The sequence below is a fragment of the Balaenoptera physalus genome (assembly GCF_965194825.1).
Source record: "Balaenoptera physalus genome assembly, chromosome: 3".
Lineage (NCBI taxonomy): Eukaryota > Metazoa > Chordata > Mammalia > Artiodactyla > Balaenopteridae > Balaenoptera > Balaenoptera physalus.
The window spans coordinates 95,284,651-95,308,797 of record NC_138890.1 but is presented as its reverse complement, the minus strand read 5'-3'; the positions used below and the strand labels follow the sequence as shown (position 1 = coordinate 95,308,797).

The following is a 24,147-nucleotide window of genomic DNA, read 5'->3' as shown; positions in this document are numbered from 1 at the left end:
TGCCAGAACCCCTTGTAAAAGAGTAAAATTCTCTTTTGATCTTCGAAGACAAGAACAGTCATGGAATGCCTACAATATTATGCATAAATTTTCTGCAGACATATATCTTGCAATTTTTATTAGGGTAAATTGTGTTCTTTCTGGATATAAAAATATTCTGATAGATAGATAGATAGATAGAGGAAACCCAGACATGTCAATGGGAACCCCCAAACTACTAAACACTCAACAATTAGATATATAAAGTAATAAAGTAGTAGCCTTTAAAATTTGAAGTAGGGAAATTAAAAAAAAAAATTTCTATCCTGATAAATCTTTATAGATATTTGATACAAGTAATATACAATCTGCCTGTGCTGTAGTTGTTAGTCCAATTCTGTTTGCAGTTTGGGTTTCTGGAGTGAAATATAAGGCTAAGAAAGTTTATGAGTAAATTTATTTTTAGCGTTTTATTTCTTAAAATATAGTTGCAATGTATTTTGTATTTATAAAATATTTCACAGGTGGAAAAGGAACTTGTGAGTAAATTTAGTTATATGAATTTGTTGACTTTAAAAAAAAAGGCTGACAAATAAAAAACTTGGAAATCAAATTAAACTCTTCTTGAGCAAACTTTAAAGCTTCCTAAGCAACCCTTAAAATAAAATTTTGCTAATTATAGTGACAATTAGCATAGTGTTTGACAAAAATTATAAATATTAAATTAACCATAAAATCATCAATACATTCCATTCAAATGTGCTTTAGGTTCTAGATTCTTTTGTTTTTTTAGTTCTACAGCATGGTATACTTGTCTATTCATTTGTAGTTATGTGAATAAAACTTTCCCTTAAAGACTCATGTCCTTGTCATCCTCCTTTTATGATCAGAGTTAGTCAACAATATTTGTTTTTTGTTGTTGTTGTTTTTGTTTTTATTTATTTATTTTTGGCTGCACTGGGTCTTCGTTGCTGCGCATGGGCTTTCTCTAGTTGCAGCGAGCGAGGGCTACTCTTTGTTGCAGTGTGCAGGCTTCTCATTGTGGTGGCTTCTCTTGTTGCAGAGCTCAGGCTCTAGGCGCACGGGCTTCCGTAGTTGTGACACGCAGGCTCAGCAGTTGTGGCTCATGGGCTTAGTTGCTCCACGGCATGTGGGTTCTTCCCGGACCAGGGCTCGAACCCGTGTCCCTTGCACTGGCAGGCAGATTCTTAACCACTGCGCCACCAGGGAAGTCCCAACAATATTTGTTGATCATAGTTTCATATACTGAACAATTCAAGTTTATCTAGCCCCAAGAGGCAGAGTACCCAGGAGGGTGATTCTTATTCTGTGGGATGCATTAAGATTGGTTATGGAATTTGTTTCCCTTTAACTGACACAAAACTTTAACTTCCTAAAGTCATTTTGAAACCAAGACATTCACAGAAACCTGTATGATAAGTCTTGGTTTCTAAGATATTAAAATCTTCCTTTTTTTTTTTTTTATACTTAAGTTTGTTATAGTGTTGAACTAATTAGTTTTATTCCCAAGATCAAAACTACATATAGATGATGTAAGTCTGAAGGTTTACTATGACTTATCACTACCATTACTATGATTTTTTTCTGAGAAATGTTTTAATATTCTGAGGAAATCACTCCAATTCCTGAATTTCTTTAAGCTAGGAAATATAAAAAAATGAATTCCTTCTCAGATTCTGGTTTATTCCAATAGGCAGATCAACACCTAGGCTACTGAAAATTATAGTGTATATACTGTGAATGTATATGTATATATATGTAAATGCATATGTAAATATTCTACTTATGTGTATATATATATGCATTTAGTGTATATACACACATGTATTTCTAAATTTATACACGTGTCTATGTTGGTTGATAAAGAAGTTTGAGGTAATTAAATAGATTTCATTTAATACGTACTTACTAATGTAGAAATATTTGTTACCTTTATATAGGAAAAGAAATGGTGTTTTATCATACAACCTTTGTATATCGTACTTATTATGTTCTCTTACATTTGTTTATATTTCTCTCAGGTTCTCTTAATGGTAATGGTAACACATTATGTACCAAGAAGATTTGGTTATTTGAATATCATTTGTTACAGAGCTCTTAAATTAAATTAAGAAAAAAGTCCTTCAGTTGTAATGAAGGTATTATAAAATCCTAATGAGTTCTCTTACTGCTTAAATGTATGGAAAGAAATAGCATCTGAGTAACACTGATATGCGCTTTAATCTACATTTCAAGGCAAAGTCATAATTGAGATTGAATCCATGATTTGGATAATAGATGTTGTACATCTTGGTGTATCAGATAAGATAAACATTCATTAAGTGCCTATTATATGGACTGTGCTAAGAAAGAATAAGAAATAGCCACTGCCCTCAAGGAGGTTAAAATGTGATTGAGGAAAACAACAACAGAAAATGTTAAGTAACAGTCTACAACTATAATGAAAGTGATGTCCCAAAGATGTGCATGAGTAAGTGCCAAATAAATTATTCAACAATAACTGCATCTAGAGTGTGATGACCAGAGAGTCCCACGCTGATGGGTGTGCTTTAAGGGCAGGTAGAGCATGGAGGAAAAGCACCACGTAACTCCACTAGAGTTCAAGAAGATCTTCCATAAACTCATGAATTCTCTTCTTCCCTAGAGTTAACATCAGAAAGGCAAGTTACTCGTGTTTTTCATTTTTGGAACTGAAACCCGCAAAGCAGGTAAAGAAATATTGAATTCCATCTCAGCCAAAGAAAGGATAATATGTTCTCAAGTAGTGGCAATTAGCATTACAAGTCATCTCCAAGTTTCCCAGTTCTCCTGTAAAGGGAGCAAATGAAATAGGAACAAACTATCTATGATTTCTAATGAACAGTTCAGAAGCATCGTTATACTTTAGTATTCCTTCTTTTATTTACTCAATGAATATTTATTGAAGGAATAGACAAAACAAACTAAAATACTTCCCTTGTAGACTTGTCCTCTAAGGAAGGGTAAATGCATTGAAAAAAAAGTAACGTCTGAAAAAATATGTAACATCCATCAGTGATTAGAAAAATAAGACAGAGAGAGCAACAGAGGGTGAAAGAGAGGGAGGCTGTTGTAGACGCTGTACACAGGGTCTCTGTGAGGATGTAGCACTTCAGCAACACCCAAATCTCAGCTCTCAGTAAATTTAGATAATAAAATTCTAGCTTAAAGTTCTCTTTAGACCATATAATTTGCACAAAGGAGCTCATGATTAAACTTGTAATTATCTGGTCAAGGGGTGCATGTGAATGTGCTTAGTAGAGCTCTGTTCCATCATGTTTAAATGTTAACAGAGATTTATGGTCCCCAACATAACGACAAACAATGTATATGTCACAACAATATGTCAAATTCCCTGACACCAGTGTTAAAAAGGACATTCCCTGTATAAATATATCAGAAAAGATAAAGTTAGAATAAAAGGGGGAAAAAAAGTAGATATGATTGATAAGACGACATTAAAGACAAAGAAAAATAGAGCAAAAGAGAAAAGGATGGAAAAAAGAGAAATTAGAAGAGAAGAGAGAGGTGATATTCCCACTGATGAACTCCAACTTTGTACAAGTTACTCTTCCGTAAGATAAGAACTGACACCACAGAATTATCAGCCTAATGCTGGGAGCAGAGCTAGTGAATTTAAGAATGAAAACAAAACCAAAAGAAATGGCAGTGCATGCACACTAGTAGTTTAATGAGAAGAGAGGTGTGGGATCAAGGAAGGAATATGCATGTTTGTTTGAGGTGGGAGGAAACTTTTCTAGTTCCTGAATGACAATGAATTTTCCAACTTACTTCCATTCCAATTCTATAAATTTAGTGGCGGGTTTGAGAACAAATAGTCTCTGCCCTCAAACAACTTTTTTTCCCCAAGAAATCTATAGGTATTCTTTATCCAGTAATTTTTTAATTAAAATGTTTCCATTTATAATCATAATATTAATTAATAAGTGATCATTGAGTGTATGCTAAGTGCATGACAGGATGCTAGGCCCAGGGAGAAGTAAAGGCATCCAACGCATATTTCCTATTATTAAGGTGTTGTCACTTTAGCTTGTATCTTTTATGAAGATTTATTTTGGGAGAACCTACATTATTAGAAAAATAATAAATGTATATATGGCTTTTTAAGTTTAAATTGTTTCCCATTGATAGCAGAAATAATAGAACATTAATTGATCTTTTCTAAACTATTATTCTACAATTATGTCTAGATTATAATTTAAGATTTCCCTAAACTTGTGCAGCATTTTAATAGATATGGCAATAAAACTTTAGGTGTACGTCAGCAACAGAAAAAAACATTATGCAGAGTTATTACGGTAGTTCATATTGATTATGAGGTTCTAACTATAAAGAAAAGAGTCACCGTTACTATTGCCACTATGAAAATAATACCCAAAGAAAAATTAATAATCAATGGGTTTCTAAAAATATACTTTTAAAATGCACTGTAATTCAAAACAGTGCCATGCCTATAGTAAGCACTTAATAAAATCTGTATTAATGTAGATATCAAATACACTATTTCCTAATACGACATGTGCATGAATGCATTAATCTTAAGGTTTTAGACTATATTGATAAACAGGTCATTGAAATGAAATTATCATTAAACCCACTTTATTAATTCATAGCTGCAAAAACTCTTTTTAACCTACTTGTGTTTAAATGGCTTTGCACTGAGGACTGCAGAATTCTCAGCACATAGTGACTCCTGGAGAACCCCTGCAGACTCTAGCACTTTCCTATCAGCTCAGGGTCATGGCCTAGTGTGACCCCAGCCCCCTTTAAGGTGCCTTCCTGAGAAATCTCAATGCTGCCAGAATTTATTGTTTGTTTCCGCCAGAATCTGGTGATAAGTGACTAGGCCCAGAAGCCTCTGTTAGAGGAGTTACTTTAGAAAGCTGGCAATTATAAATCTTTTCTCTGCCCTTTGAGATGTAAAACTACCACCCAAACCCTTGTCTTCAGGACCAGAGTAGTCTCTTTGAAATGCACTCAGGGAGCTACCTCTCACTCTAGTCCCTGAGGGAGGATAAGGGCGTCACTTCAGTGAGTGCCTTGCATGACTGCCTCCTGTCATGAAGACAGAAGTATGTTTCTCCTCCCCGTAAGCACCACTTAAATCCAGGTGGCCTGCTCACGTGGACCGCCCCTCCACGCCTTTCTCCTAGCACCCTCAGCCTTTAAAAGGTCTCTCGCTTTTGTTTTGAGGATTTGAGTTCAGTTCATGCTGGATTCTTTTCCCTGTTGCAGTAGTTACTGAATGAAACCTGTCCTTAGCGCTTGGCTAGCGTCTGACTCTGTTTCTCTTTGACAGTACCCTTCTAGAAATCTCACATCTTCACAACCTTCTCTTCTTTCACCCACTCCCCAGAGAGGTACGTTCCATGATCCTCAGTCTCTTCCTTTTTCTACATAGCATTTCCTACATGTAGGTCATTTTAACTATGCTGTCCATGCTGTGGGCATTTTAATGGCCAGAGCAAGGAAGCTAAAATTAAGACTTTTTAACAATAAGGTAGGGAGTGTGAGTAAATGCAACAGTTTAATTCTTTCTTCTTGACATTTTTTTAAAAAAGGGGAGGGGTTATGGACTTTTAGCTTTATTTTTATTACCAAGTAACGTTAAGGAAGCCACTAGACTTTTTCTCCCTTTCCTCAATCCCCACACCTCTTAGTGATTAATATGTCCTTCGTCACAGGTGAGCTGCAAAATGGCCCGACACACTTTCCTCTTTCCTTACTTCAAGGGCAGCTTACTACCTAATGGTTGTCCACCCATGTCTTTGTTTCTCAGGGCCATGTACCATTTGATAGTTTGGTACCATCTGATACTTTCTGCTCTTCCATAAAGAACATACAGAGAAAGTGCTTTGGGAAGGGAAAGGGTCTGGGTAAAATTATGGGGGTGAAGCCAGGTCTGCCCAACTTATCCCTACCTATTTTTAATACTTCTAGACATTTTTCTTCTAGGTCTTGACACATAAACAAAGTTGTATCCAAACTGGTTCCTGAACAAAGCCTTCACTTTCTTCACATATCTCCTCTGCCTTTTTCCTTTTCCCCAATTTTTATATCAAAAATTTATCTATTCAAAGAGAGTCATTTAAATTTCATTTTCTTTATTAGACCCAGAAGACTTTCCAGCAGAATGAAATAGGTAGACTCTCCTTCTTTTTAATAGGTAGACTCTCCTTCTCCATCACATTTTTATTTTTCCTAGTACTGAGTTTCATTCACATTTATTTTCCAATCTCTCCCTTTAAGAGTTAGGATTTTGTCAGACATCTATACATAAGCAGTACTCAGTAAATGTTTCATCAATGTAAAAGAATGTAGAAATATGAGTAGCAATTAATCTATAAGGTAAGTTAATAAAAGATTTTCAAGTACATCCTAAGGTTAGCTTACTTTAATTTCAATTGAGTCTTCCATGCAGCTAAGACGGGGAAAAAAATTCCCATCAGAAGACATATCTATCTTTTAGTTTTAAAACCATAGGGCTACATAATTTTAAATTCTCTCTGGGGGGCCATTATGTACAGAACAGAATAAGATGCTAAATATAAGTATTTTGTTGAATATCTTAACAGCACAGTGTGAAGACAGTGATTCAAAAATCATAGGTTGATCCCTGAACATGTCAATTGTGTAATGGTTTTACTTTTATGATACACATCATTCCCTAAGCATCATTAAATTGAGCTGACACTCTCTTATTAAAATATTTATATTTAAAGTATAAATCAGTGTTTAATATGTTGGTCAAGCACAAGGCATCTATGACATGATGTTAAATTCATTATGCATTACTAAAGAAACTCACTTTATGTCCAGCACTAAACAGTACTTGATTTTGTAACATTCTAGAGAGTGCTAAAGAGTGAAAAACTCTTTTTGTGTGTGAATCCTACAAACATTCATTTTCTGAAAGAAGTTAGAGCAATGTCTCATAAACAGATCACATGATTTTTTATGAAATATAGTTGATTTACAATGTTGTGTTAGTTTCTGGTGTACAGCAAAGTGATTCAGTTATATATAGATATATTTTTTCCAGATTCTTTTCCATTATGCGATATTACAAGATATTGAATATAGTTCCCTGTGCTATATAGTAGGACCTCGTTTATCTGTTTTATATATGGTAGTATGTATCTGTTAATCACAAACTCCTAATTTATCCCTCCCACACTTTCCCCTTTGGTAACCATAAGTTTGTTATCTATGTCTGTGAGTCTGTTTCTGTTTTGTAAATAAGCTCATTTGTATCGTTTCTTAGATTCCACATATAAATGATTATCATATGATATTTGTCTTTCTCTGACTTACTTCACTTAGTATGATGATCTCTAGTTGCATCCATGTTGCTGCAAATGGCATCGGTTCATTCTTTTTTATGGCTGAGTAATATTCCATTGTACATATGTACCACATCTTCTTTATCTAGTCATCTATGGATGGACATTTAGGTTGCTTCCATGTCTTGGCTATTGTAAATAGTGCTGAAATAAACATTGGGGTGCATGTATCTTTTTGAATTATGGTTTTCTGCAGATATATGCCCAGGAGTGGGATTGCAGGATCATACGGTAGTTCTGTTTTTAGTTTTTTAAGGAACCTCCATACTGTTCTCCCTAGTGGCTGCACCAATTTACATTCCCACCAATAGTGCAGAAGAGTTCCTTTTTCTCCACAGCCTCTCTAGCATTTATTATTTGTAGATAAAGAGTAAAGAACTCTTAATGAGAGATCAATTAAAACAGAGTTCATCATCCCTGAAACTGAAAACAAAAAATGCCAGCTCTGTGAAAGTAAGAAGAATTTTAAGTAGCATAATACATAGTTTACTTTGACTAATGGTTAAGGTAAGTTATAAATGCTATTTATTCTACATCTTTTAAGGATAGCAGATGAGTAGTATAAAGAAAGTCTGAAGGATAAAGGGTATATACTTACATTAGAACAAATACCTACACCTATACTTTTAGGAATGTAAACTTTCTCATATGAAGAGATGTAGGATTTCCAGAAATGGACTATTGAATGTGTTTACAACCAGGTTCACGTCCTGAAAGCTGTGTCATTAACACAAAATTATAGCCGCCTTCTGGGTAAACTTCAGAATCACGGAGGTTGTACTTGTTAAACTAAAGACCTCATCTGGACGAACACAGGAGAGAGGTTATTAAATCATGTGTGCAATACCCGGTTTCTACAATTATACCCAAGCTTATAAAAAGCTCCTCCAAGGAAGGGCAAATAATGTGGCGTCCTTGATAGCCCTGTAGTTTCCAATTCAATACGTAAATCGGCTGTAGGAGGGAAGAGGTGAGAAACAGAGGAGGCAGGCATTCCCTGCTTTCTGGGCTTTAACTTCAGCCTTTCAGGAAACCCGTTTGTAACTCACCAGAGTGATAGGGCAGAGAAAGAAGGAAGGGCAACAAAATGGTGAATACAGGTACCTCCTTTGAGTTCTGCTCAAGATTAGAGGACAGAGCACATGTATTTGTTGACATGTCTTCAGTGACTTCTCCAACACAACTGCCACTACTGCTGTTCTGGGGAAGGTGAACTCACACTGGGAAAAGCACAGAGAGGCACACACATCTCAACAACAGCCTTTGTCTTTAATTCATGATACTAAACACACTCATAGGAACACACACACTGTGTTCAGCCCTCATTCTACCATTTGTATTCACATTTCATTTATAGCTTCACTTTTTGTTATATCCTGAATTACCACATGAGTTGTATTTCCCCCTGTCCCTCAGTTCTTGCCATTTCTTTTCTCTTACGAACGATCAGGAGCAGACTTATTGTGCAGATCGTTCACCTCTTCCTGTAGGAGCTCATCTTGGATGCCCGGGAAAGCCCTGGAGGCACCAGCTCCCTCACTTCTCTTGATAGGAAGGTTCTTTTTGGGGGAGATAATAGCCGAGGTGGGGGGAATCCATAAAATATGAGGCGATCAGGCAGCCCAGATGCCCCTCCTGGAGCAGCAGGATCTCTGCAGTGAAGCGGAGGATCCACGGAGGCTGAGCTCCTGCTGTGTCCCAGGCGATCGGTGCCCTGTGTGGTCCTGCGAGGTTCACACGAGCGCCCAGGGCACTCCACCCCTCCTCCCTGGCACTAAGCTGTCTTTTTAGATCAGCCTTCTAAGGCATGGGAGGTGGCGGCTTCTACTTGCACTTGAGCTCAACGATGTCATTGGTCCTTTCCTCTTCCTAGCAGGGAAATGAGAAGAAACAGCCACTCGCCTAGCTGCTGCGGTCTTGTTTTGTAGCAGCGCCGCCTGCGCAGTGCGGGAGGCAAGGGCAGTCCCCACTCCCCACCCCGACACAGACACTCCCTGCTGGGGAACCAGTGTTGGCACCATCTGGGGAGAGAGCAGCACAGTAGGAAGAAGTCAGGTCGCCCTCCTGGGACCCCAAAGCGTTAGTTCTCTGGACGTGGGTGCTCTGAGAGAGTCTGTCCACTTCAGCGTGAAGAGGACACCTCAGCTGGGGACAGATGAGAGACACTTCTTGAGGGAGAAATGCTTCAGATAGAACTGGGGGTGCATTGCGAGAGGGTTAGCTTCTGCCAAGCACCTGTGCTCAATACACACGTGGGCGCACATGCCAACTCACGCTCTCCCCAAGCAGAGTAAGTGGGGGAGGGAGGGGGAAAGGAGTTACAGGACGTTTTATATTCCCTGCATGGCTCAATCCGGAAAGTACAAATACATGCACGATCAGCCGATCGCCCACTCGGGGTGGGTGCTGTATGACGACCCCGACTCAGGATTCTGCCGGAAACAAGTGATGACAGAGGTGTCATAAGGAACTCTGTGAATGTGTATGTGAATCTCTCACTCCCTTTGTGGATACTACTCCTCTGGCAGAAGTCTAGAAAACTCCAGTAAGTCTAGAAAACTCCAATCCCACTTAAACTTCATAGAGAAGAAACAGGATTCAGAGATAAAACAGCCACCAAGGGCCTTCCTTTAAACGCAAGGCAACACCCGCCCCCCTGCCCCACATTCTCCACTCAAAGAAGGGAGAAGGACAGAGAAACAGACAGAAAGAAACTAGAAAATTCTCAAAAGGTCTCAGCAGTCAGTTTAGACCATTCTTTTTTTTTTTTTTTAATTTATTTATTTATTTATTTTAAATCTGATACTAGAAGCTGTAATGGGCCTTCACCTCACTATTTCTCCCAGAGCCTGATCCCATCTTTTACCTGCGTGCTGGGCGGGAGGAGGGCCGAGGGGGGGGTGCTGTTGGGGGAAGGGAGAGGGGGAGGGGCTTGGGGAAATGGAAGGAGGCCTGTAAGGGCGTCTGGAGATGAGCTTCTGGAGGTTCGACCACCTCCACCCCAACACCCATCTGGACTCTCGGGTCTTCTCAAGCTGGGCAGTGGCTGCGGTTGTCAGCCAGCCTGAACTTTGGGGGTTTACAAGTCCTCTTGCTCAGAAAGAGGGGTGGTGTAACCCCTGTTTCTCCACCCAGGGGAAAGGGATACCACCCCTCTCAAGATTTAGGAAGTTAAGAACCCTGAATCTAGAGCCCATCCTTGCTGAAGAGTGAGCTAAGGAAGCGAATCAAAAACTGTCCTAGGATCAAATAATTAAAACCTTTGACACTTCTGGTGGATTGCTGGGACATTCCGTGATTATTGATACTTCTGAAAATCCTCTTCTGCTAATGCATTTCTGTCACTGTGACTGTTTCTCAGTGAACAAAGCAGCAAAAATTAAATGGGTGGAGGTGGTCATTTGTTGTGGTGATGTTGGTTAGGATTTTGAATCCTCTACGTTAGTTTTTGATTTTTAAAATAGTAAATGAATGTATTTTGGCTTTAAAAGAAATTCCAATAACAGGCATCTCTGAAGAAGTATTTGGCACTTAATTAAATTCATCCAGCTTTAAATGACCACCTATGAATGGAGCAGGCTGGATGTGATGTGTGGGAACATAGACAGCATTAAAATACAGCCCCGAAGCAGCCAAGGAGCTCATTATCTCAGGGAGATCAGACATTAAAATTAAATAAATCACAGTGTTGTACAGCTCACTAACAGTACCATTTGGAAGTATGCCTCTAGAGCTTGGATATGCTCTTGGAGTTACAATTTTGGATGCAAGGGAATTGGAAGAAAGAAAAAACAGCTTCTTGGAAGAGCAAAGTTCTAGGCTTTGTTTTCAAGGATGACTAGGGAGTTAGGCAAACAGATGAAGACAGAACATCTTGAGCAGAACATATAGAAAGTCAGGGGCTTTTAGAATGGTGTTTCAGGAAATGTCAGGCTATTCAGTACAGTTTGAGCACTAAGTGGGAGGGGAGACTCTCAAGAGATAAGGTTAAGCATTTAAGTGGAAATATTTCATTGTAAATGGAACTGTGGTGGGAACTCATTCAATACAGCTGTTGGTTGGATAATAAACTTGCGATAAAAATCAAAAAACAAAACACAAACTCATCACCGGGATAAACAAATGCACCAAGCAAGAACTTGTTATGGGAAACACTTAGGCAAATTAAAGTCATGAAGAGAAAAAGTGAGGCTTTGCAATTTTATTATGCTGTTCGTTCTGAAAATTTTATAAGATACCATGTTTTTATTTTTTTTTAAACATCTTTATTGGAGTATAATTGCTTTACAATGGTGTGTTAGTTTCTGCTTTATAACAAAGTGAATCAGCTATACATATACATATGTCCCCATATCTCTTCCCTCTTGCGTCTCCCTCCTACCCTCCCTATCCGACCCCTCTAGGTGGTCACAAAGCACCGAGCTGATCTCCCTGTGCTATGTGGCTGCTTCCCACTAGCTATCTATTTTACGTTTGGTAATGTATATATGTCCATGCCACTCATTCACTTCGTCCCAGCTTACCCTTCCCCCTCCCCGTATTCTCAAGTCCATTCTTTAGTAGATCTGTGTCTTTATTCCCGTCTTGCCCCTAGGTTCTTCAGAACTTTTTGTTTTTTTATTCCATGTATGTGTTTTAGCATACAGTATTTGTGTTTCTCTTTCTGACTTACTTCACTCTGTATGAGAGACTCTAGGTCCATCCACCTCACTACAAATAACTCAATTTCGTTTCTTTTTATGGCTGAGTAATATTCCATTGTATATATGTGCCACATCTTCTTTATCCATTCACCTGTTGATGGACACTTAGGTTGCTTCCATGTCCTGGCTATTGTAAATAAAGCTTCAGTGAACATTTTGGTACATGACTCTTTTTGAATTATGGTTTTCTCAGGGTATATGCCCCGTAGTGGGATTGCTGGGTCGTATGGTAGTTCTATTTTTAGTTTTTTAAGGAACCTCCATACTGTTCTCCATAGTGGCTGAATCAATTTACATTCCCATTAACAGTGCAAGAGGGTTCCCTTTTCTCCACACCCTCTCCAGCATTTATTGTTTGTAGATTTTTTGATGATGGCCATTCTGACCAGTGTGAGATGATATCTCATTGTATTTTTGATTTGCATTTCTCTAATGATTAATGATGTTGAGCATTCTTTCATGTGTTTGTTGGCAATCTGTATATCTTCTTTGGAGAAATGTCTATTTAGGTCTTCTGCCCATTTTTGGATTGGGTTGTTTATTTTTCTGATATTGAGCTGCATGAGCTGCTTGTAAATTTTGGAGATTAATCCTTTGTCAGTTGCTTCATTTGAAAATATTTTCTCCCATTCTGAGGGTTGTGTTTTCGCCTTGTTTATGGTTTCCTTTGCTGTGCAAAAGCTTTTAAGTTTCATTAGGTCCCATTTGTTATTTTTGTTTTTATTTCCATTTCTCTAGGAGCTGGGTCAAAAAGGATCTTGCTGTGATTTATGTCATAGAGTGTTCTGCCTGTGTTTTCCTCTAAGAGTTTGATGGTGTCTGGCCTTACATTTAGGTCTTTAATCCATTTTGAGTTTATTTTTGTGTATGGTGTTAGGGAGTGTTCTAATTTCATTCTTTTACATGTAGCTGTCCAGTTTTCCCAGCACCACTTATTGAAGAGGCTGTCTTTTCTCCACTGTATATGCTTGCCTCCTTCATCAAAGATAAGGTGACCATATGTGAGTGGGTTTAACTATGGGCTTTCTATCCTGTTCCATTGATCTATATTTCTGTTTTTGTGCCAGTACCATACTGTCGTGATTACTGTAGCTTTGTAGTATAGTCTGAAGTCAGGGAGCCTGATTTCTCCAGCTCTGTTTTTCTTTCTCAAGATTGCTTTGGCTATTCGGGGTCTTTTGTGTTTCCATACAAATTGTGAAATTTTTTGTTCAAGTTCTGTGAAAAATGCCATTGGTAGTTTGATAGGGATTGCATTGAATCTGTAGATTGCGTTGGATAGTAGAGTCATTTTCACAATGTGGTTTCTTCCAATCCAAGGACATGGTATATCTCTCCATTTATTTGTATCATCTTTAATTTCTTTCATCAGTGTCTTATAATTTTCTGCATACAGGTCTTTTGTCTATTTAGGTAGGTTTATTCCTAGATATTTTATTCTTTTAGTTGCAGTGGTAAATGGGAGTGTTTTCTTAATTTCACTTTCAGATTTTTCTTCATTGGTGTATAGGAATACAAGAGATTTCTGTGCATTAGTTTTGTATCCTGCTACATTACCAAATTCATTGATTAGCTCTAGTAGTTTTCTGGTAGCACCTTTAGGATTCTCTATGTATAGTATCAGGCCATCTGCAAACAGTGACAGCTTTACTTCTTCTTTTCCGATTTGGATTCCTTTTATTTCTTTTTCTTCTCTGATTGCTGTGGCTAACACTTCCAAAATTATGTTGAATAATAGTGGTGAGAGTGGGCAACCTTGTCTTGTTCCTTATCTTAGTGGAAATGGTTTCAGTTTTTCACCATTGAGGACGATGTTGGCTGTGGGTTTGTCATATATGGCCTTTATTATGTTGAGGAAAGTTCCCTCTATGCCTACTTTCTGGAGGGTTTTTATCATAAATGGGTGTTGAATTTTGTCAGAAGCTTTCTCTGCATCTATTCAGATGATCATATGGTTTTCCTCCTTCAATTTGTTAATATGGTGTGTCACATTGATTGATTTGCGTATGTTGAAGAATCCTTGCATTCCTGGGATAAACCCCACTTGATCATGGTGTATGATCCTTTTAATATGCTGTTGGATTCTGTTTGCTAGTATTTTGTTGAGGGTTTTTGCATCCATGTTCATCAGAGAGATTGGCCTATAGTTTTCTTTCTTTGTGACATCTTTGTCTGGTTTTGGTAACAGAGTGATGGGGGCCTCGTAGAATGAGTTTGTGAGTGTTCCTCCCTCTGCAATATTTTGGAAGAGTTTGAGAAGGATAGATGTTAGCTCTTCTCTAAATGTTTGATAGAATTCGCCTGTGAAGCCATCTGGTCCTGGGCTTTTGTTTTTTGGAAGGTTTTTAATCACACTTTCAATTTCAGTGCTTGTGATTGGCCTGTTCATATTTTCTATTTCGTCCTGGTTCAGTCTCGGAAGGTTGTGCATTTCTAAGAATTTGTCCATTTCTTCCAGGTTGTCCATTTTATTGGCATACAGTTGCTTGTAGTAATCTCTCATGATCCTTTGTATTTCTGCAGTGCCAGTTGTTACTTCTCCTTTTTCATTTCTAATTCTCTTGATTTGAGTCTTCTCCCTTTATTTCTTGATGAGTCTGGCTAATGGTTTATCAATTTTGTTTATCCTCTCAAAGAAACAGCTTTTAGTTTTATTGATCTTTGCTATCATTGCCTTCATTTCTTTTTCATTTTTTTCTGATCTGATCTTTATGATTTCTTTCCTTCTGCTAACTTTGGTGTTTTTTCGTTCGTCTTTCTCTAATTGCTTTAGGTGTAAGGTTAGGTTGTTTATTTGAGATGTTTCTTGTTTCTTAAGGTAGGATTGTATTGCTATAAACTTTCTTCTTAGAACTGCTTTTGCTGCATCCCATAGGTTTTGGGTCGTCGTGTTTTCATTGTCATTTGTTTCTAGGTATTTTTTGATTTCCTCTTTGATTTCTTCAGTGATCTCTTGGTTATTAAGTAGTGTATTGTTTAGCCTCCATGTGTTTGTATTTTTTACAGATTTTTTCCTGTAATTGATATGTAGTCTCAGAGCGTTGTGGTTAGAAAAGATACTTGATATGATTTCAATTTTCTTAAATTTACCAAGGCTTGATTTGTGATCCAAGATATAATCTATCCTTGAGAATGTTCCATGAGCACTTGAGAAGAAAGTGTATTCTGTTGTTTTTGTATGGAATGTCCTATAAATGTCAATTAAGTCCATCTTGTTTAATGTATCATTTAAAGCTTTTGTTTCCTTTTTTTCATTTTTGATGATCTGTCCATTGGTGAAAGTGGGGTGTTAAAGTCCCCTGCTGTGCTTGTGTTACTGTTGATTTTCCCTTTTATGGCTGTTAGTATTTGCCTTATGTATTGTGGTGCTCCTATGTTGGGTGCATGTTTACAATTGTAATATCTTCTTCTTGGATTGATTCCTTGATCATTCTGTAGTGTCCTTCTTTGTCTCTTGTAGTAGTTTTTGTTTTAAAGTCTATTTTGTCTGATGTGAGAATTGCTGCTACAGCTTTCTTTTGATTTCCATTTGCATGGAATATCTTTTTCCATCCCCTCACTTTTAGTCTGTATGTGTCCCTAGGTCTGAAGTGGGTCTCTTTTAGAAAGCATATATACAGGTCTTGTTTTTGTATCCATTCAGCCAGTCTATGTCTTTTGGTTGGAGCATTTAATGCATTTACATTTAAGGTAATTATCGATATGTATGTTCCTATTACCATTTTCTTAATTGTTTTGGGTTTGTTATTGTAGGTCTTTTCCTTCTCTTGTGTTTCCTGCCTATAGAAGTTCCTTTAGCATTTGTTGTAAATCTGGTTTTGTGGTGCTGAATTCTCTTAGCTTCTGCTTGTCTGTAAAGGTTTTAATTTCTCCATCAAATCTGAATGAGATCCTTGCTGGGTAGAGTAATCTTGGTTGTAGGTTTTTCTCCTTCATCACTTTAAATATGTCCTGCCACTCCCTTCTGGCTTGCAGAGTTTCTGCTGAGAGATTAGCTGTTAACCTTATGGGGATTCCGTTGTGTGTTATTCATTGTTTTTCCCTTGCTGCTCTTAATATTTTTTCTTTGTATTTAATTTTTGATAGTTTGATTAATATGTGTCTTGGCGTGTTTCTCCTTGGAATTATCCTGTATGAGACTCTCTGTGCTTCCTGGACTTGATTTACTATTTCCTTTCCCATATTAGGGAAGTTTTCAACTATAATCACTTCAAGTATTTTCTCTTTCCCTTTCTTTTTCTCTTCTTGTTCTGGGAACCCTATAATTCGAATTTTGGTGCACTTAATGTTGTCCCAGAGGTCTGTGAGACTATCTTCAATTCTTTTCATTCTTTCATCTTTATTGTGCTCTGTGGTAGTTATTTCCACTATTTTATCTTCCAGGTCACTGATCCGTTCTTCTGCCTCCGTTATTCTGCTATTGTTCCCTTCCAGAGAATTTTTAATATCATTTATTGTGTTGTTCATCACTGTTTGTTTGCTCTTTAGTTCTTCTAGGTTTCTTCTAAGTCCTTGTTAAATGTTTCTTGTGTTTTCTCCATTCTGTTTCCAAGATTTTGGATCATCTTTACTGTCATTATTCTGAATTCTTTTTCAGGTAGACTGCCTATTTCCTCTTCATTTGTTAAGTCTGGTGGAGTTTTGCCTTGCTCCTTCATCTGCTGTGTGTTTCTCTGTCTTCTCATTTTGCTTAACTTACTGTGTTTGTGGTCTCCTTTTTGCAGGCTGCAGTTTTGTAGTTACCATTGTTTTTGGTGTCTGTTCCCAGTGGCTAAGGTTGGTTCAGTGGGTTGTGTTGGCTTCCTGGTGGAGGGGACTAGTGCCTATGTTCTGCTGGATGAGGCTGGATCTTGTGTTTCTAGTGGGCAGGTCCACGTCTGGTGGTGTGTTTTGGGGTGTCTGTGGCCTTATTATGATTTTAGGCAGCCTCTGTGCTAATGGATGGGGTTGTGTTCCTGTCTTGCTAGTTGTTTGGCATAGGGTGTCCAGCACTGGAATTTGCTGGTTGTTGAGTGCAGCTGGGTCTTGGCGTTGAGATGGAGATCTCTTGGAGATTTTCACCATTTGATATTATGTGGAGCTGGGAGGTCTCCTGTGGACCAGTGTCCTGAACTTGGCTGTCCCACCTCAGAGGCACAGCCCTGAAGCCTGGTTGGATCACAAAGAGCCTGTCATCCACATGGCTCAGAATAAAAGGAAGGAAGGAAGGAAGGGAGGGAGGGAGGGAAGGGAGGAAGGAAGGGATAAAATAAAGTAAAATAAAATACAATAAAGTTATTAAAATAAAAAATAATAAGAAAAAAATATTTTTAAGTAATAAAAACAAAGAAAGAAAGAAGAGAGCAACCAAACTAAAAAACAGATCCACCAGTGATAAAAAGTGCTAAAAACTATGCTAAGAAAAAATACATATATACGGATAAGCAGAAACCTAGGACAAATGGTGAAAGCAAAGCTATACAGACAAAATCACACGCAGAAGCATACACATACACACTCACAAAAAGAGAAAAAGGGAAAAAATATATATATATCATTGCTCCCAAAGGCCCCCTCCTCAATTTGGGATGATTCATTGTCTATTCAGGTATTCCACAGATGCAGGTACATCAAGTTGTTTGTGGAGATTTAATCCGCTGCTCCTGAGGCTGCTGGGAGAAATTTCCCTTTCTCTTCTTTGTTCGCACAGCTCCCGGGGTTCAGCTTTGGATTTGGACCCGCCTCTGTGTGTAGGTTGCCTGAGGGTGTCTGTTCTTCACTCAGACAGGACAGGGTTAAAGCAGCAGCTGCTTCGGGGGCTCTGGCTCACTCGGGCGGGGGGGAGGGAGGGGTACGGATGCGGGGCGAGCCTGCGGCGGCAGAGGCCGGCGTGACGTTGCAGCAGCCTGAGGTGCGCCGTGTGTTCTCCTGGGGAAGTTGTCCCTGGATCACGGGATGCTGGCAGTGATGGGCTGCACAGGCTCCCAGGAGGGGAGGTGTGGAGAGTGACCTGTGCTCGCACACAGGCTTCTTGGTGGCGGCAGCAGCAGCCTTAGCGTTTCATGCCCATCTCTGGGGTCCGCGCTGATAGCCGTGGCTCGCGCTGGTCTCTGAAGCTCCTTTAAGCAGCGCTCTTAATCCCCTCTCCTCACGCACCAGGAAACAAAGAGGCAAGAAAAAGTCTCTTGCCTCTTCGGCAGCTGCAGACTTTTTCCTGGACTCCCTCCCGGCTAGCTGTGGCGCACTAGCCCCTTCAGGCTGTGTTCACGCCGCCAACCCCAGTCCTCTCCCTGGGATCCGACCGAAGCCCGAGCCTCAGCTCCCAGCCCCCGCCCGCCCCGGCGGGTGATCAGACAAGCCTCTCGGGCTGGTGAGTGCCACTCAGCACCGATCCTCCGTGCGGGAATCTCTCAGCTTTGCCCTCCGCACCCCTGTTGCTGCGCTCTCCTCCGTGGTTCTGAAGCTTTCCCCCTCTGCCGCCCGCAGTCTCCGCCTGCGAAGGGGCTTCCTAGTGTGTGGAAACCTTTCCTGCTTCACAGCTCACTCCCACTGGTGCAGGTTCCGTCCTTATTCTTTTGTCTCTGTTATTTCTTTTTTCTTTTGCCCTACCCAAGTACGTGGGGAGTTTCTTGCCTTTTGGGAGGTCTGAGGTCTTCTGCCAGCGTTCAATAGGTGTTGTGTAGGAGTTGTTCCACATGTAGATGTATTTCTGATGTATTTGTGAGGAGGAAGGGGATCTCCGCTAGTTACTCTTCCGCCATCTTGAAGCTCCTCCAGATATCATGTTTTATATGTACCTAATTAATGCCAGATCAATGAGAATTTAGGAATTCTGCATCCCATGTTAGGATAATTTAGTGATAAAGAAGTGTTTGTTACATTTGGTTAATATAATAATTCATGAAATTCACATTCACCTCAATATGTCAGTAAATCAGTAAATGTAAGGTCTAATACTCAGGCCACATTGAAGAAAGTTTGGTCCTAATCAATATGTTATTAAATTAAAAAACATACAGGTTGTGTAAGCAGTACTGTTTACAAAATGCACTTTTACTCATGTCTTCCAGTTAGAACTCTTTAAATAAAATTTTGATTAGCAGATGATGTATTTAAATGTTCCTTGAGAGCTTACTGTTCAGATTATTTTAATAATGCAGAGTTTTTCTCTAACTGGCAGCCCTGAGAGGTATAACCCAAGAAGTATTGTGTTTTCCTGTATAATACATTAAAAGGTTAAAAATGAGTTGCAAATATTTCAAAACCATGAAATTTCACATAAAACCTCTAAGATTTCAAGGTTCTCTTCAAAAAGAAGAGTAGATGTGAAAACATTTTACTACTCTTCCCATATAATAGCAATCGTTTTTGGTTGAGTAGAAGCTGTCTCTTTTAATGGGGATTTCCCTTCAGTTGGCCCATATTGCATTCTTGATACAAAATTGCAAAACATTTTCATTTTGTTTCTTTTTGTGTTATTTTTCTTATACATGCTTTTCTTTATTAATATATTTTAGCTGCCAGGTTGCTCTCTCTGTATTATAATGTAAAACTTTCTCAATCAGGATTTCTCCTACTCTGAATCAGAATATAAGAAAATAGTGTAAGCAGTGACTTTCTTAATTATTCTAAGGATGTTTTATAACTAGGAGCACTGTAGGTGCACAAGAGAGAAGTCAATTCATTATATACAATCAATGCCTCAAAGCATTAGGGCTTAAGTCTCTAATGGACCTCAGTTCAGAAAGTTTTGGGATAAGTATTCTTTGATTTACTTGTTTCGTAAATACACTTTTTCATAAACTGAATTTATTTAAGGTGAACAGTTGAGCAAATAACTAATTAAAGCATTTGTGACTTGAAAAATGTGTATGCAGAGTTTGGGGAAACTCACAAATGCTGAGGAAGAATCAGTGAGTACTTACTGGTGGGGGCCCAAGGGAATAAGGAGAAATAATGAGTCTAATTCACATCTGACCTGCTTCTGCCCAAAGTAATATAAATAATTGATCTCTACTCTGCACTGCCACAATTATCTTTCTTTACATTCCTCTCAAAAGCTTTATGTCAATACATATGGAAAACTTAGAGAAAATTGTGCTCTCATAATATGACAGCTTAACCAAATTGCATGTTAGTTACAATTGTAACCTATAATTAGAAGAGTCAGGAAATTTAAAAAGATTTTAAAATTCTTTCAGGAGAACTCAAAATGTATCTGCTCATTATCCTCAGTGAAACCAAAAATATAAACTACTCACCTTTTAGCTATGTGCCTGGATAACTACAAAGGACATTGCAGTGGACCGCTGGGGTTGGAAGTAGGTGAATCCATTTATTTATGATATAGAAATAGAGACAGAGATAGAGATGGGGATAGAGAAAAGGGGGCAAATGCATGGAGAGTTCTCAGGAGCAAATAAGTTAGTAAAACGTATACAAGGGGTAGAATTCCTGTGGAGAGGCACCTAGAATCCATGAGAAGCTTGGTTGTGTGTTTAGTGTACCACAGACACCTTTTAGCATACCACAGACACCTTTTATGTTTATACTGAGGTGACTTTCTACACAAAGAGAGTGCTTGGACTGCTGATTGCTTTTTGACTCTTGATGGATATTCTTCTTCTTTGATGTTAAAGCAAATAACCAGCAAAAATGTGTAGCTGTCTCAAGATCCAGTCTTGTAGCCTCTGTTCTCTGAGGAAACAGCAAAGCAAGCTTAGACTTGAGCACCAACAAATTCAACAACCTCAGACTGTAGTCAAGGGGTTGGAGATGTGACTACAATCACAGAAGAGATGTTATATATCACATAGTTCAACCATTTCATTTTACAGTTGTGACACCAGAAGCAAGGTAGTTTCAAGTGATTTGCCTAATATACCATTCACTCATTCTTTCATTCATTCAACAAGTATTTATTGTATGCCTCCTGTATGCCAGGAATATCAGGGTCTGGTGATAAAGCAGCGAACAAAAGAATCACATTCCTTTCCTTTCTTACTGTCTAAAATAGAGAGAACAATACAAATAAAAATACTTGAGATAATTATTTTAATAAGCACAGAAAAGAAAATATATGGGGGGCATGTAATAGGGAGTCATCTTTAGATAGTATAGTGAGAGAAGGCCTCTCTGAGAAGATGATATTGATTTAATGCCTGAAGAATAAGAAGGAATGCCTTTACAAATGAGTGGTGAGAAGAGCAAATTTAAGGCTAGAAAGTAAAAAATGGCTTGACTAAAATGGTTGAAAGTGAACATAAGAGAGATCATTATGGCTAATGAAGCAAATTGGATGGCAGTGAGAGAAGGTTTTGGGGATATTTGTAAAATAAGCATCTCCTATAATTATATCAGAATCTAGAAAATCAGATCATTGAAGGAATTATTTGTATCCAGTGTTACTTTGAGGGGATGGGTTTAAAGAAACGTCTTTCATATCATATATTCTACCTTCAGGTTTGGGCACAGTGAATACATAAGTATATATATATATATATATATATTATATATATATATTATATATATATATATATATATATATGTATTATATATATTAGTGCTTAAAGCCTCCAGAAGCTGAGATTTTACCAGGCAATGTGACAGAGAAGGAGAGAAGACGAAATGTTAAAGGTAATTTGCATGCCATGATTATAATAATTGATAAATAATGATACAAGTTGGGTAGAGAGAGGAGTAAAAATAGAAGAAATAGGAGAGTAATGATAGAGTCAAGAGCTTAGTTAAATGAAAACATTAATGATATAAAGAATTATTTTAATAGGAGTACTAGAAAAAAGTGAGCTGAAAATATAGGAAATGGCAGTCAGGATGGCATGTTTGAAATCGAGGTTTCAGAGAGAGTACAGTAATGCAAGATTCAGGGTGTGTCCGTGGGAATAAGACACGATGAACGTAGGGAAAACATCTGTTAGAGATGATGAAGTCTAGAGGCAAAGACACCAGAGTTTTGAGAAGGTCCTCAATGTGAGTATTTGAAGTCACTGAGAATGATGAGTGGAGTAAGTGCAGAATATGTGTAAACTGAGTCAGGCAGTCCTTCAGCGACTGGGAGTGAAATGGATAGATGGCTGGAACAGTGTGAGGAGAAGCAGGAGGAGGCACCATTGATGACACTGATTTCAGAGGAGCTGGAGTCTCCTGAAAGAAGAAGGCAGGGAATGTTTTGGGGTTCATAGTAGGAAATAAAATAGGCTACCTGCCTCATCACCTGGCCATGTCTTCATGACTGTGAGAGAAAATATAATCTCAGCTTGAGAGGGCTGCCATGGAAGGAGAGAGCGCTCCCTGAACCCTCAAGATCGATCATTAAATGATCAGAAGATTGGTAGCTTCATCTTAAGTTATCACAAACAAAAGCAAACAAAGCATCTTTTTTTCTTTAGCAACTGTAGATTGCCTAGTAATATCGTCCTGGTTTGTTTTAATATGAGTATTTAAATAAGTCCAATCACATTTCTAATATTTTAAGCAGTGTTTTTCCTACTCTTCATTGATAGATACATCAACTAAAATGGATTCAACTTCACCATTACAATTCAATTTCTAAAATATATCCTTTTAATCAGTATTTCTTAAATGAGTATATTAATTTTATTACCTTGATTAGTAACAAACAAACTCAAAATCTCACTAGTTTACAATACATGTTTATTTTTCTTGTGTTACTTGTCAGAAGACTGTGGGTCTGCTCCATGTTTCTCGGCATTCCATGTTCTTAGATGAAAGAGCTGGCCTTGCTTGGAACATAAAGCAAACCTTTGGCAGAAATTCCCAGTGCCTTCGAAAGCTTCTGCTCAGACATGGTGTTGCATTCTCGCAAATTTCACTGGCTGAAGCTTGTCAAGCCCAATTACACTGGGGCAGGAGGGGCGGTGTGGGGTGGCAGCAGTCACATCACTTCCCTCCTTGGTGCTTTGCATGTCTTGTGGCAATGGGTGAGAATATGTCATAGTCTTCAGGGAGATGAAAATGGAAATACCTGGGACAGTAAAACAATCTCACACAAGAACTGAAAACTTATGCTAAATACTTCAGATGATCCCAAGCAGAATGTACTTATAAATTAAACCCAAACACAATTGGGAGACATGTGTCTGCCAAGGTTAAAATAATAAATACTGGATAATGTTTGTGGCAGCCAGGGGAATAGGAATTTAAGAAAAAAATAGATGTCAAGATTTTTTTCCTTCTTTTACCTTAGAAAATAAATTCAGATAGAGGAATGAGTTAGTACTGGTTTATTGGAAAAGGAAGTCTGGCTAATCTGTCTCCCTAAAGTCCTCACTGAGTGGTAATCACTTCTTGGTAAACTTTTTGTGCTTCAGTGTCTGGCCACAAAATATTTATATTGGCCCAGATAACGTGGTTTGATCATTACTGTGATTTAGGTTCTAGGCACTGGGATAAACTGCATTTAACTTATGTCAACCAACCAAATGGTTGAGATGTTCTTTTGGGAGAGGGTTCCAGGTTAACCTGTGCTCCTGTCTCATTTAGCTCCCCTGATACGGATATCTTGATGTTAAATGAATAAGCATTATAGGGCTCTAATCTCACCTCTTATTCTCAAAGTGTCGTCTATATTTATTGGGAGAATTAAGTGAACTGACTCAAGAGTATGCTGCTATTTCTTCTCTACTGTCAAGTATGGCAGCTATTTTAAATGAACCATACCATATTGTATTCCTATGAGGATTATACAATGTTTCTTTAAAGAAAACCTGAAATATATAATAAAAAATCATTTCTAGTGTGAAGCCTTTTCCAAAGGTCACCCCACTCCAATACAAAATTTGGGCCATACAAAAATCGGACTACTGAATTAATTCCTGGAAGCCTCTAAGGAAAATACCAAGAAGTAAAGAAAAAAGTGTAAAATGCTACCATATGTTTCATGTGAATTTTGTTCATCTTGCTTTTTGAAACAAGCCATTCTTAACCTTGGAATATTTTATCATTTGGCCTTTAAGCTTTCAGGTCAAATTTAATGCCACAGAGATTTAGTCTTACTGAAATAAAGATATGGCAAGCATCTCAGCTTTATTCTTTCTTTGTAG

General features: G+C 38.3%; 1 long non-coding RNA gene across 1 annotated transcript in view; it reads right to left on the bottom strand.

The window, feature by feature from the left end:
- LOC309659072 overlaps positions 1-13,439 on the bottom strand; it is a 157,864-nt gene extending 144,425 nt beyond the window's left edge. The window contains exon 1 of the long non-coding RNA XR_014262567.1: positions 11,644-13,439. This is a non-coding gene — a long non-coding RNA (uncharacterized lncRNA). The remainder of the gene's footprint in view (positions 1-11,643) is intronic.
- Positions 13,440-24,147: the final 10,708 nt, after the last annotated feature.